At 30.1% G+C, this 15,932-nt stretch overlaps 1 protein-coding gene across 2 annotated transcripts in view; it reads left to right on the plus strand.

Moving 5' to 3' along the window:
• LOC145943195 (ecdysone-induced protein 78C-like) overlaps positions 1-15,932 on the plus strand; it is a 67,237-nt gene that overhangs the window by 2,168 nt on the left and 49,137 nt on the right. The window lies entirely within an intron of this gene.

The raw sequence follows: 15,932 nt of genomic DNA on the forward strand, positions 1-15,932 counted from the left end.
CTATTTTTGTGCTGTTATTTTTATGTTCAGTGTCCCGACACAAGAATTGCAAAGGGGGCGCAACAAAAATTGATATTAAACAGGGGGCACGCATGAAAGAAGGTTGAGAAACACTGATATAGAGTATAATTATATGATTTCATCATCATATAGGCAGCATATTTGCTATCTCAGCAAAATTCTGTATTTAAATTTTTCCTAACATGACTAAAAAGTAAGATATCGAAATAAGAAAAGATTCATTTTATAGGGGATGAACAATACATTCATGACATCTGATCAGAATTTTCAGATAACGTTAACCTTTTTCACAAAAAAAATCTCAAATATCGCAAAAAAGCCACTTTTTGCATATTAAACCTCAATTATTTCGGAAACCTGACGTGCTGGTGAAAATTGGCTTGCAGCATCGTTTTCAGCATCCAAAAACCTATAAAAAACATCGTGTCTGGTTTAAAATAATGAAAAAGAAATATTTTTTGTAAACTATAGTGAAATTTTTATTAATTCATTTTAGAACTCGTTTTGGAAAATTATTACATTATCTTTCTCTTTCTATCATATCATTATATTTTTTAAATTGATTGGAAAACTAAAAAGTCAAAGACAAATTTAAATTCACATGGCTTCGTAAAAAAATTAATTTTTCATTAAAATTGATTTGTTGTGTACAGGACACAAATTTTTTTGGCGCGATAAAGTAATTAAAATAAATCTTAATTAAAAAGATTTATTTATTTTAATAAACTTTTGACTCCCTCCTAAAGAAGCGTAAGCGAGAAAAACATCGGGGCGAAGTTGCTGAATCGGGGTTGAGATTTATTTTAATTCCTTGATATTATACATAACAAGAAAAAATTGTGCCTTATGCACAACAGAAATCAATTTTAATGAAAAATTAATTTTCACGTACTACATTTTGACGTACTACCATTTGCGTTTGGTTCTTACTAGCTCGTTGAAATTTAAATTTGTATTTCAAATTGAGAGCCTTACTAATTTATTAATTAAAAATTATCGGATCAATTTTGAGTATTGGTAATTTTATTGAGACATTCATATTCTTACATTAGTTAAAAGTAACGCAAAAGCTTCGAAATGGAGCGTTTTAGTCAACAGAAAATATACATTCATTGTGACTGATCCAGATTTAGATAGAGAATTAGAGATTCGATGAAAATAATCATAATTAAAACGAACATTCAGTTTCTCGAAAGCCGCGTGCGATTAAATATCATTATTATTATAATTAATTTCAATTAATTATATAATATTATATTTTTATATTTCAAATATTATATATTTTATAATATATATTTAATGTATTATATATATTTAACATACATATTATGTAAATATATATTTAATACATTATATATTGTATGTTAAATATATACATATATATTACATTTATTATATATTTAATACATATTATATATTTTTAATATATATTATACAATTTTATATAGGAACACCGCGAAGGAACTTGGCGTCTTTTAATGTAACTTTGATACTTGGCCGTTTTATATGGGAACGTCTATTTATAGCTCCGTCCCGTGCGTTATACGCTTGATGTGTCTATGTTTTAACGTTATTTTACATCCTGAGCACACAGACGACGCGTATAGCGCCTTCTCTTAAAGGTTAGAATACAAATTGAAAAGGTCGCACCCATATAATGCGATACTCACAAATCGTTCACGATCGCAAGAATTGCAATTGTCGTTAATCTTAACACGATGTAAATACAGATTTTACCTTTTATTTTTGACTAGAAATTGAAAAAGAGTGAAGTAAATTTGATGAATTCAAGGTGAGAGATCGAAGAGTTGATTTCTCGTGTTTGTGAATCGAGCTTTATCGCTCGCGATGCTTTGCTCGTGAGAAAAGTTAGACATTTCATTCGCGAAAGCACGCGAGCGAAATCGTTTTCATCTTCGTTCAAGTCTTCCTTTTTCTTTTTATTTATCGTTGGCAATTTTACAGAATGTAATTTTTTTACTTTCAATATTCAATATTCTTTCTATCACAGCAGGGGACTCAAATATAGCATATTAGCCATTTATAGCTGTAAATTATATTTTTGCGTACCTACGCGTCGTGTCAAGAAGAATTAATGATATCAAACCGCATAAAAGGTTACACCTCAGCAATTCTAACCCAACCTAATCCAACTTTACTTTTAAAACTGAAAATGAGTTAGGCTAGAATTTTTTTGGGATGAGGACTCTGTCCCATACACGCGTAGAAATGATAAACAGCTTTCTTTAATTAAAAAAAAAACAGATTATTACAGCATATACAATATTTAATGTCAAACTTGAATTTGTTATATCTTCTAAACCAATGATTCTCAACCTGAGGGGGGCGCGACCCATTAAGAGGGCACGAAATATTCGAAAAGGGGGGCACGAAAAAAAAAAATGCAGATTAAAAAAATATATTTATTGAAAATAAAAACACATAATATGCATTCTGAAACATTCAACTTACAGCAATATGCGTAAATTCATATTGTGATTAAAATTATAATTTTCTATATGTTTAATCTCAACATTAACGAAAGAATTAAAAAATATATAGTAATATACATATCGGTATTGTGTCTAAAATTATAATAATTTTCAATAAGTCAATTTCCTATTTTTGTGCTGTCATTTTTATGTTCAGTGTCTCGACAAAGAATTGCAAAGGGGGCGCAACAAAAATTGATATTAAAAAAAGGGGCACGCATGAAAGAAGATTGAGAAATACTGTTCTAAATCAATCCCCTACTTCTTTCTTGCGGAAAATTATTCGGATAAGAATCTCCCCTACAACATATGAGTAGTGAGGTGTAACCTTTTATGTAGTTTTACCGAATTATTATAATAAATTATAGAAGAATAATTGCGCGAGGATGCATAAATTGATTTATTTCTTACGTAAATTTGAATTATTTGTAACACATTCCATGTACTTTTACGAATTTTTTCCGTGAAGTACAAAAGATGGAAAAATTATGTGTATTATATTTGACAAATAATTCTAGCGTGAAAAGGGACCACATTGGAAACTGTCGGTTACATTATACATTCTCGGGGGGAGCATCTGAGGCGACGATCTGATGATGCCGAAAATCCAACTTTGAATTTCAATTTCGAGGCGGTCAAGGTTCATCGAGAGTAATTCGATTCAAAAGAAGCGCGAATCTCTCGCGAGGATAAGGCTAATGTACGCGCCGATTTATCGCTTTGAAGCTCGAAACAAACGGACAAGGGGACAAATCTCGTGCATACAATGAGATATTTCGGGGGCACCGCATGAGGTGAATTAATTTCGTTTTCTGAAATTTGTGTGAGCTCGCGACCTCCAGCTGTACATAATACATAAGATAGAGTAAACTCGGATATGACGGCCACAAGCTGTAATTTTTTTAATAATTGCTAGAGTATTTTTTTTTATTATTCTTTTATTATTCAAAGATAATCGATTTACATTAGTTTATGTGCGTATACAATTCTGAATAACAATATTGTAAATATTATATCATGTTTTTACTTTTGATTACCTCCAAAGTTTTTCATATGTTCACTAAAATATGCTATAACGTCGAATAAATTGCAATTGAGCTGTCATAATCAACATTAGAGACACATAATGAAGGTATATAAATTATAATGTAACCCATAATTTTTATTTCCGTTTTCATTATTTTTTTATAAATACTATAATCATCTTCTTTCACATATTGAGTAAGATGGCCCACTTTCATTATTAAAATATTCATTATTAAAATATTACGTATTTTGTTTATTTATGTAGAAAATTTTACTTCTGTTCTGTTTTAAAGATTATTTTTAGTTAAAAAAATCAATTTGAAAGATTATATTTAAAATTAGGAATAACTATAGATGACCCAACTGGCTTAATTGATTTTTATTAATTCGATGTCATATAAAAATACAGACACATCATATGTATTTAGAGAAGTTTAACTTGTTGAAATTTTATTAAATGTTACGTAAGACTTGATAAGGACCTGAACCAAAGGTCGAAACGTAGTCTGTATTTTTATATGACATCGAATTAATAAAAATCAATTAAGCCAGTTGGGTCGTCTACAGTTATTCCTAATTTTATTCTTCACTGGCGATACAAAAATACTTGCTATATTATATTTAAAATTCAATTTTTTTTATAAAAGTATTTTATATTTAAAAAAATATATTAATGTTTATATGTTCAATGTATATAAAAATAAAAAAGCTAAATATATGAAATTATAACTTGTTTTTATTACTTTAATATGATGATATATATATGGTCAACTATCTTGTAATGCTAAGGCCATCTTTTTCCTACAAGTCAGGAAAGATGGCCAATGCTCATGTTTTAATATTTTGACAATATAAAATTTTAATAAGTATTTATTGTTTAATTTCGATAGTATTACGTACTTTAATCTTCAATAAAGTAATGTGCCAAATATTACCAAAAAATAACAAAAATAAAGGTATGTTTTTTGCATTTTAAAAAACTATGGCCATCTTATCCGAATTTACCCTAAGAGAGAGATTCTAGCAAATTGAACGTCGCAGACGCCAATATAAAATTTTTATCTGTATTCTAAGCGAATTTTATTTTAAGGGGTTTTATTTTAAGAGTTTTATGTTTTATTTCAATTCGAAAGACATTTATCTAAACATCTAACGTTAAAAATTCAGAAATTGAGGGAAAATAGATAACGTTTCATCGGATTTTCACCGAAGGAGAAGATTTTAAGAAAAAGAATGACAGAAACAGTTGATAGTTTTAGTATCATCGCGCATATTAGTATTATATACAGGCGAAACATATCGAGGAAGATCTAATGGAAGGAAAACTTGTTAGCAAACGTGCCGTGCTAAGAATACACTTGGAAAGTAATAATACTTTCAACGAGTTAAATGGCGGATTATACAAAAGTCGCTTCACTTTCGATGCGGTTCTTAGCGAACTTTCGATTCAGGAAATTGTAAGTTGAATACTTCTTAATCTAACCTATATAAGTTGTGTATGTAATTTCTATTACATAGGTGATGTGAATATGATTTCATGAAATTCACGATACTCAATTTTATTTCTTCAATTCTCGAATTCGAATTCTTTTTTATGTGTCATATAATATTTGAGATACTAGACAGGAAAGTGAAGAGTGAAGAGTGTAGAAAGAGTGTCATCTTATAAATATCTTGGATGACACTTAAATGAAAATAACACCACAGAAGTTCGCTGCAGAATTGAACAGACGAGAGCAGAGAAAGCTTATTCGTTCATTCTTTTCAGAAATTCCGGAAAATACTAACAAATCATAATCTGAACAAATTTTATTTCGCGCGTCTTCTTCTTGCTGCTACATTTTCAATATTTTCTTATACGGGATCGAAAGCTAGGCACTCGCAGGTGCTGAGAAAATAAAAGCCTTTGAAACGTAGACCTAGGATCCTGAGGATTCCAAGGAATGGCAAGGATCAGCAGTGCTGAGGTTGTTAGGCGGATGAGTAAATGTACGGAGATTCTTGACGAGATTAAAAGACGAAAACTCGAATACTTTGATCACGTAATGAGAAACATGCAAATATGAATTGCTACAACTTATCATCCAGGGCTAACTTGAAGACAGGCGTCGACCGAGCTGATGAAATTTCATAGTTGAGACCAGTGATTTGGGCTGAGCACAAGATCTCTATTCTGAAAAACAGTTGATAAAGTACAAATCATGTCGCGTTCTTGGAGGACAGAACATTTGAAGAAGAAGAAAAAGAAGAAGGAGAAGAAGAAAAGGAAGAAGATACTAGAAAACGGAAAGACTGCGATTCATTGGTGAATCGCGTAGTAAGCGAATAATGAAAATGCGGATGGCCATGTAATAACAGTCAGGACTCACCGGGTGAGACCCGTAATAATCAAAGTGTTAGGTTGCGTCGTAATCTTTCAGCAATTACCGTAAAATTCAATTCGAGATTGCCTTTTCGAGAACGCCGGCCGGATGTTGTTGCAACGAAAATAGAGGCTTTCTTGATCAACGGTGAAAAAAATCGCGAAGCTCATTGACACTCCTTTCTTCTTCTTCTTCTTCTTCTTCTTCTTCTTCTTCTTCTCCGTCGCGACGTCGACGCCAACAGAGTCTGGTTGCGAGTCACGATTTTATCGACCATATGAATCGTAAAAGCCAAGAATGTCGTATCCCCACGTACGACTTTCCTACATGGAATGCAGTTTACGCATGCTCAGATGCTTTCCTTCTCGAGAAGGAAGAAATGAGGTATTCTGAACATATGCGGGGGAAAAAACAGCGCAATTATGTAGACGGTTGCTAATTGGTTATAATCGGAAATCCTATGGACGGACTCGCGACGTTGACCAAGGAAAATATTCCAATCGCTATTCTTTGTGTTAGAATACTTTGCTTACTAATCTTTAAATATACAAGGTGTTAAAAAATTAGACCGACAAACTTTGAAAAGAAAAAGAAAACTTTAAAATAAAAATTTTTTGTTAATACAAATTTTCTCTACGTTTAGTTTTAAGACATGGTATGAAATATGAGTTTGTGACTTTTGATGAGTTTATCACCTTTGGATTAAATAAGTTAATAGAGTAATTTTTGAGCATTTACTGTAAAAAGAGTGAATCACTTTTATGTATTCCATGTTTTGAAATTTTCAAGATTAAGATACAATTTAATTTTTCCACTTATATGTTAATTTATTATTTAAGTCACAAACTCCTATTTCTCATTTCAACTCCTATCATACCAATAGTATTAAAACAAAACATCGTAGAGAAAAATAGCATAAACAAAAAAAATGTTTATTTTGAAGTCTTCTATTTTCTTTCAAAATTTGTCGGTATAATTTTTTAACACTGTATAAAATAATATGTTCTGTTTCCTTTTGCTTATTATCGATTAAAATAAATAATATGAAGTTATGTGCGCGTCTATGCTTTTGAAGGTAGTTACATTATATCGAATAACAAATTTCGACTAAAAACGATTTTAAAATAATGCTTTATTTATGGAAAAAAATTTTTTTTTGCAAATTAATTCGCGCCATATATATATATATATATATACATATGTGTGTGTGTGTATGTACATAAAAATAATCAATATTATCTGATTGTATCGTCAGTTAAAATTAACCTATATAGGTATTTAATTCTCTTCACTTATCTTATTCACAATCTTTTTTGTCACGATAATCATTATCGATTTGAATCAACATTAATTTATATCGTAATTCAAGTCATATTGATACTGTTATTTTATAGATATTGTTTGACTATTTTTATATATTTCAATTTATTGATGAATTATTAACGATACTAAAAGATAATTATATAGAAAAAAAAAATATTTAAATTAAATTGATTTTTACATTTCTTTCAATTTTATTTTTTTCTATATCTAAAATAATATTTATTTATAATATATTTAAATATTATATTTAATTTCCAAATTAATATTTAATTAATATTTAAAAAATTAATTTTTATTAATATAAATATTATATTTCGACATTTAAAAAAAATATCTCAATTATTTTTATATTATTAGCATTCATCATTTTAATATTAAATTTTTCTATCTCAATAAAATCTCCACAAAATCGTGAAAAAATCTCTTAACAAACTCTCAAATTCCACTTCTAATTCTCAGAATTAATTTTTTTACAACTAGATTAATTTTATAAATTTTTGATATTGGTTTTTGATATTTAATTTTTGTCTTTGATATTATGAATAATGGAAATGTTTGCGAGAATTTTAAATATATTGGAAAAAGAAGATAATAATTATTTTCTCCGAGGAATATAAAAAAGAATTAAATAAATACGACTTTCTCGTAAAAGAGCAATTCAAATGCGTCTAGAACTCATATAATACGCGAATCGCGGAATTGGCTGAGCGAGCGCGAAAGGATCGATGACGATGATCGCGAGTCATTGACGTTCTCGCGTGTCACGTAAATCGCCTTCCTGGAACGAAGGCCACGAGAAAGTTCCGTGCCGCTGCTGGTTCAGTGCCACGGTCACGCTACATGCGTGGCATCGATAGCGACGAAAGTAAACTAAATCCGAAGGATTACGCAATACCGTTTTAAAAGTCACTCGACGTACCGAGAGTCGCCGCGTCGCCGTCTCTCCTCTTTTCTCGTTCTTTCTTTCTTTCTCCGGTCGCTCATTGATCCGATGGCCGTTCTTTTGAATCAGACTTATGTCGTTAATATTTTAAATTTAATATTGGACTGATTAATGCTAATAATATAAAAATAATTGACATATATAAAAACGTTAAAATTATTTATATGAATAAAAATGAATTTTTCAACAAATAAATTAAATGTTAAATTAGAAATTAAATATAACATTTAAATATATATTATACAAATTTTATTTTATTACATCTTGAATTGAAACATGTTGATACATGTTACGATTTTTGGTAGGAAAAGTATAGAAGCAAGTTTTTGTAATTTTTTCAATTTTTTTATTGAATTAGAAATCCAATTTTATCTCGCATTTTTTTGGTTCATGTGGACCTTATCTGTGGATTCACACCAATAGTTAGATTTATTTTTTATTTAAGCTGAAGATATTGTATAATTAAAGCTATCAGCAAATGAGAAAATAATGTGTACGAGTATTAATTTATTATTTATCTATTAATAATTACAATTATGTAATATAATTGTTATCAATAAGTACAATCATAATTTCTGTTTTTGGAAGGTTCTGTTATTGTACTCTTGTATTTATTCAAGATTTAGCCCAAAATATTTGATTTGATTCTAGCAGAATTTTTGATCGCATTTGAATTTACTGCAATTTTTATATAAGTCGGACAAGATATTTCTATTTCTTGACAATTAAATAATTACTATATTTTAATTAATACATATGTATATAGATATGTATATATATATATTTATTTATTTATTAATATATTTTATTTTTCGTTTATTACATAGATTTATCGTAAAAGTTGCTCCGATTTTATTTTGTAATACATTAACGTATGCATTTCTTTAATTACAGTATTTATTTAATTAATTTTTTTAATTATAGTATTTGGTTTTTTTTTAAATGAACCGTGTCCCTTTGTGAACAAAATTGTCGAAAATTCCTCAAAAAATCTATCTCTTTCTACGCGCATACCATGTTTAGGTCTGATGCCCGTACGAAGAGAGTATAAAACGTGGATATTAACGCGAAGAAATATTCCGTGCACCGGCAAAAAATAACGCGGTATTCCATTATCCTCGGTCGGCACGATGCAAAACCGGTCGAAATGATTGGATTTTTATCTCCGCTTTCTTTTTCCTATTCTCTTTCTCTCTCTTCCTCTCCCTCCCGTCCTCGCCTGTTCTTTACCATCTCGGTTTTTCTCCCTCTGTATCCGTCTCTTCCTTTAATTCGCGTACGTGTATTTTATACGTATGTGTATTTACTCCTCTCTCGTCTTCTCTCTCATTATCTCTTCCTCTCTCGTTTTATTCCAGAATTCGTAGAAAGATCGCGAGTGTGAAGAAGAAGCGAAAACACACACACACACACACACACACACACACACACATATATATACATGCACATACACACACAGATATGTACGTATGGATACGCATGTGTGAATACTCGTGCATGACGCATATATATATGCGTGCACGTGAACATCGCAGATGCGTGTGTTGTGTGTGTATGTGCGTATGTACGCGCGCGCACTGTTGCCGTGTGACTCATCCAGGTACATTGCACCCGGTACGTGTCCGGTACAAGAGTTTGAACATATATATACCTGTCGATCTTATATCCAAACTCCGACATTTTCCGATTTTTTTTTTGATCCGGCACGCACAAGTGTCAGAATAATCGTAGACGCAAAAAATATCATCATAATATCGCCATATTTCCATATTATAACCTGATAGTGAGTTTGTTCGGTGTTGTTCTGTTTTTTTTTTCTTTCTTTCTTTATATTTTTCTTTCTTTCCTCTATTTTTTTATACGATCTCTTGGAGAAAATCTTGCCAGGGAGGTTTTCTTCTTATTGTTAGATCATCTGGTATATCTGTAGAGTTGCACAAAGGCCCAATTTTAGGATCAAATACATTTTTACATTAACGAGGCAAACACACAATCACGATGAAATAATCTAATAATTTCATTAGTTTACAGTTAAAAATTATTTTAAATCAGACAAAGTGTGTTTTATAGATTTTTGGGTGCTGAAAACGATGCTGTAAACCTTTCACTAATGTCGGATTTGCAAAATAATTGAGGTTTAATGTATAAGAAATAATTTTTTTGCGATATTTGAGATTTTTTGTAAAAAAAGTTAATGCTATCTGGAAAGTTTGATCAAATATCATGAATGTATTGTTTATCCTCTATAAAATGCATTTTTTAAATTTCAATATCTTATTTTTTAGCCATGTTATGAAAGATTAAAGCTGGAAATTACTTCTCATATGCGTCTGAAGAAAAAAAGTTTTTGGAAAAAAATTATTTTTTCCAAAATTCATTTTACCATTATTTGTTTTTATTTCGATCATACAACTTTTATCTGGAACATTTTTTCGAAAATGCATTTGTTTCAAAAAATTCAAAGAAGGCAATTAAAATGAGACACTCTATATATAAATATACATTTAATGGAATCTATCACGATAAATTACACTATGTATGTGTATCGATAGTCTTAAACTACAAATTATGAGTATAAATATATGACATCATCATAGATGGAATATTTGCTATCTCAGCAAAATTCTGTATTTAAATCCTTCCTAACATGACTAAAAAGTAATACTATCGAAATGAAAAAAAATGTATTTTATAGGGGATGAACAATATATTCATGACATCTGATCAGAATTTCCAGATAGCATTAACCTTTTTCACAAAAAAATTTCAAATATCGCAAAAAAGCCATTTTTTGCATATTAAATCTCAATTATTTAAAAAATCTGATGCTGGTGAAAATTTGCTTGCCACATCGTTTTCAGTATCCAAAAATCTATAAGAAATACCTTGTCTGGTTTAAAATAATAAAAAAAAAGTTCTTTATACACTAGTGTTATATACTGTCTGATTACAATTATTATATAGATGCTCATTAAATCATTTAATCAAAATATTAATTAAGGATATATATAATAAATTTTTTTTAAGGCAGAATTTTCAAGAGCAACACAGAAGCGATTAAATTTTTATAATCAATTAATATTAATGAAAAAAAATGATTTTTATTAATAATATATCACGCTGTGCGTAAGCATAGCATCAAGCAATGTTGTATCATCACTCATAGTATAATATTATAGATAATAATGAAGAAATATTAAATTTATTTGAATTTAGAAGAGAGAGACTAATAACCAATAAAATTTCCACTTTAATCAGACAATTTGACAATTGATTCTTCAATTTTATATCAATTAGTGTAGAATTATTTATTAATTATTAATTATTAAATTAGTGGAAGTTTTCAAGCAATCAATCGCGAGTATGTCTGGGCAATTATTTCAATGGCGCCGAGTATTTCCTAACCTCGCCAAGACGCACAAATTTGACGATTAACTTGGCTGCTATCGATCGCGAATGTTCTCCGTTTCTTTCTCTCGCCTCGTTCTTCTCTTTTCTCATGTCTTTCGCGTCGAAGCAAAAATCCAGTGATGAATGCCTTATCTTCGATTTGCGTTCGCGCGACATGAATTATTAAGAGTATCCGCACGCGGTAAATACTCCTCGATCTATCTTCTCTTTCTTCTTCATCATCTTCTTCTCGGCCGCTCTCTTCCTCTCTCTTGTATTCCACTCATATCATGATGTCTTTTCCAATCTTGCTTCTTCTTCTTCTTCTTCTTCTTCTCTTCTCGCGCGACTTCTCTCTTCTTTACGTTCCCTTCTCTTCTCTCTTCGTCTTCATTCCTCTAATGCCACTGATGCCTTTCTCTTCGTCCCTTTTTTCTAACATCTATGTTCCTCTCCTGCTCTTAACCATCTTTCTCTTTCCAAATATCTTTCTCTTTTCTATTCTCTTCCTTTCCTTTTCTCTCCCCCCCTTCTTCCCTCCCTTCCTCTCTCTCGCACCTCAAGAGCAATGAACTCTCGGTAGGGTATATCATCGGTGAAGTGATGCTACCAGCGATACACCAACACTCGCGTAGCTTTTATCGTACCATATATCTCTTTTTCTCTCTCTCTTTCTATCTTTTTCTTCGCATTTCATGCTTTGCGTAGTTTCCTTTCTTACTTTCTTCCCATCTTTCTGATTTTCCTTCTTTAACTCATTTATTCGTATCAATGTTCTTTCTCACTTTCTTTGCCATTCTTCTTCTCTCTCCTTTCTTCTTCCTCGGCTTCAATAGTTCAGTAGTAATAATATTGCATAAATTATAATAAAGCGAACTGCATGAATTGCATTAATATTAATGTTCTAACTTCTCCACCGATGTTTAGATATCTTTTCTGCGCCGCTATCGCGAAAGAGATATTGTCCGACTTGTCGGATAAATTTTAACGAGTCGATTTACCCGTTCTTCCTTAAGACATCCCGCTCGTTGTTTGCTGCATCTCGCATGTATTTGAGTGCATCGCACTTACTTCCTGTAGCGCCCTCGGATCGAAAGAGAAGGAGAACGCATTTATAGCTATTGCGAGTCTTCATGGCATATTGCGTTGTCTCCCTTATTGCGGAAGATCATTCCTGTATCAGAGAAGAGAATCTGATCTAACCTAACAGAGAAGAGAATCGCAAAAAACAAAGATTATATGTATACTAGATAATATCGAGATGTTATCTAGAAGCTCCAACGATTCTTCATGGATCAAGCAAATGTTTTTTTTTTAAGACTTTTTTAACTCATAAAAAAGTGAAGATTCTTAAATATTCAAATACTTTTTTAACAAAATATATTGCTATCAATTTATCTTATATGTATAATAATATTATGAGACGCATTTTAAAATGTTAGTGATTGAAACAATCATTGATTCTTTCAGTAAGATTTCATTAATTTGCATTACATTCTTGTGACTGAAATTATTCACTGCTTTTCAATGATAATACATTAATTTTATTTAAGAGAATATAATTATTACAATCTAATATTGCACATAAAATTTTATATATGATATACATATGAGTCATTTGCTCGAAAAACGACTTAAGTCGACTTAAGTTTTTGCACAAAAAATTGAATTAAAGATTCAACTATGTGATTCGAGTTATTAAATATTATGCTATTTAGCTTTTATATTTTTTAATATAACGTTCCTATTTTGCCGATAGCAAAATATTTAATAACTTGAATCATCAAATAGTTGAATCTTCAATTTTTTGTACAAAAATTCAAGTCGACTTAAGTCGTCTTTTGAGTAAACGACTCATATATGATACTTTTATTAAAATATTATTTTTAATAATTTTAACTTATTTACAGTAATATAAGAATGTTTTTACACAGAGCTAACAGCTGTGTGATTTAATGGAGATTTTCCATTAATACACAAGTCACAATTTTTTTGAAAAAAAAAAAAATCAAACTATGTGTTCTTATAAAAATAGATATAAATTTATATGATACAATATAGGTGTTTGAATTAAAAAATTCAATTTTAATTAATTTTAGAATAATAAACTTTAATTAAAACTTTCGTTTAAGAAACATTTCTTCCAAATTTGATGAAGATACTTGTTATCATCACGACTCATATATACTTTTATTAAAATATTATTTTTAATAATTTTAACTTATTTACAGTAATATAAGAATGTTTTTACACAGAGCTAACAGCTGTGTGATTTAATGGAGATTTTCTATTAATACACAAATCACAATTTTTTTGAAAAAAAAAATCAGACTGTGTTCTTATAAAAATAGATATAAATTTATATGATACAATATAGGTGTTTGAATTAAAAAATTCAATTTTAATTAATTTTAGAATAATAAACTTTAATTAAAACTTTCGTTTAAGAAACATTTCTTCCAAATTTGATGAAGATACTTGTTATCATCACTTCTGCGCAATTATTCCAAGAGATTCGGTGTAATTCATGGATACAGATACTGTGTATGTGTCTGTGTTATTTTTTTTCTCACTACTCATCCGATGTACACGTGTTTTTTTGCGTGTTTACCTGCGCACGTGTGTCGTGCGTACGACGGACATGCGTCCGTATTAATGACTCTTCGTACACAGATGAGCGACGAATACACACACGGGAGACATAAGCGAGACAGAAAGACGCGTATATATGTATAGGGGCACGGCACGGTAAGCGAATGCTAATAATATTCACTTCCTGCAACTCGGTTACATTAAATCATCTCGACGGGCAGAAACTCTCTGGCCTCTCTCCCGCTTTTCCGCGTTATTATCATTTTTTTTTCTCGCGCACAATCATTGACGAGAATCACGTTAGTACGCTTAAGAGAAGATGTGATGAACGATATATAGGATAAATCTCAATGTGCGGGTCGAAATCATGATATGGGACGTCAGCAGAATGCTAATTGTCATTTGTCACATGTCGATTATCGTGAATGAATATTAAGTATCGTGATTAGATTGAAAAAATTTTGAATTTTTGCAAAAAATATATATATCGATTTCAAATACTGCGATGTATGTACAAGTATGTCTCTTACTGTCCGTTTTTCATTCAATTTATTATTATTAGTATTATTATCATTTATTATTATTATTATCATCATCGTCGTCATCATCATCATCATTTATTATCATTTGGAATCATTGCAATATAAGTTATTGCGACTCTTTTGTAGAAATATTTTATTGCAATAATTCGAGATAGAAGTTTCTCTCTCAGCTTTTAATTCTCATTTTTATTGCTCAATTTTCAATTATGAGGGAAAGAAGCGCAGTGCATATATTTAATTATAATATACTTGTATTAACCACGAAGCTATTATAGAAAGTTTATTAAACTTTTTTATTAATTAAAATATTTTTTATTTGATATACATATATTTATTAGCGATTCTTATTAAAAATTTTCTCTCTTACATTTTATCAGTTTTTATAAAAGTTATATATTAGCCTGGTTATTTTAAATTACCTTGTTCTATTTTTATTGTTTAAATATAAGAATATTTGTCTTAATAATATAAGAGTCTTTAAAAATATGTCTTTTAAAAGTCAAAAATAATTAAGAAATTTTTAAAATGATAATTTCGGATACTATTGCATTTTCTGAATCCCCATTTTCAGCATTAATCAAATATTTATATAAATTTTGATTATTATTATTAAATTACACAAATTAAAACAATAAGACGAATAACAAGAAGCAACTTTTTAATGGATCGGTATCGCGAGATCTAATTGTCGACTAATTTTGTGTATCATCATGCATGTGGGATCAACGACCACGTGCGTGTATGATCAAGTATTCACACATACACACGTATAAGCTACTAGCGCGGTAAGGACACAGGCCTTGACCATGAATGCGGGTTGGTAGATTGCATAACTATAGTCAAGTGCTTTGTGACACAGCGATCCTCTTCGTATATGTATATGATCGTACATACATACAGAGCCACACTTATACGAGGATGCTAGCGTGGGTCGATAGGCTATGGGCGATGGTCTTCAATGATCTTATGTGCTTAACATCGTTCAAGAATGTTTGCTCGCAAATAAATATTGGCAGAGATGTAGATGTGGAGAATGATCCCTGACCTTGAGATATATGTCGTCAAAGTCATGATTTTGAGTAATTTTCGAAAGGTTTTAGTTGTCGCTCGTTATTTATTAAAGGGCATTAACACTTAAAAGTTTTAAGGAAACTTTGAACATAGATTGACAACGAACAATTTAATATTAGGTATGGTTTATATAGGTGTTATTACTTATACTTATTGCACATACAACTCT

Source organism: Prenolepis imparis, unplaced genomic scaffold (assembly GCF_030444845.1).
Source record: "Prenolepis imparis isolate NDT839.2.m4 unplaced genomic scaffold, iyPreImpa1.0 SCAF_11, whole genome shotgun sequence".
Taxonomy (NCBI): Eukaryota; Metazoa; Arthropoda; class Insecta; order Hymenoptera; family Formicidae; genus Prenolepis; species Prenolepis imparis.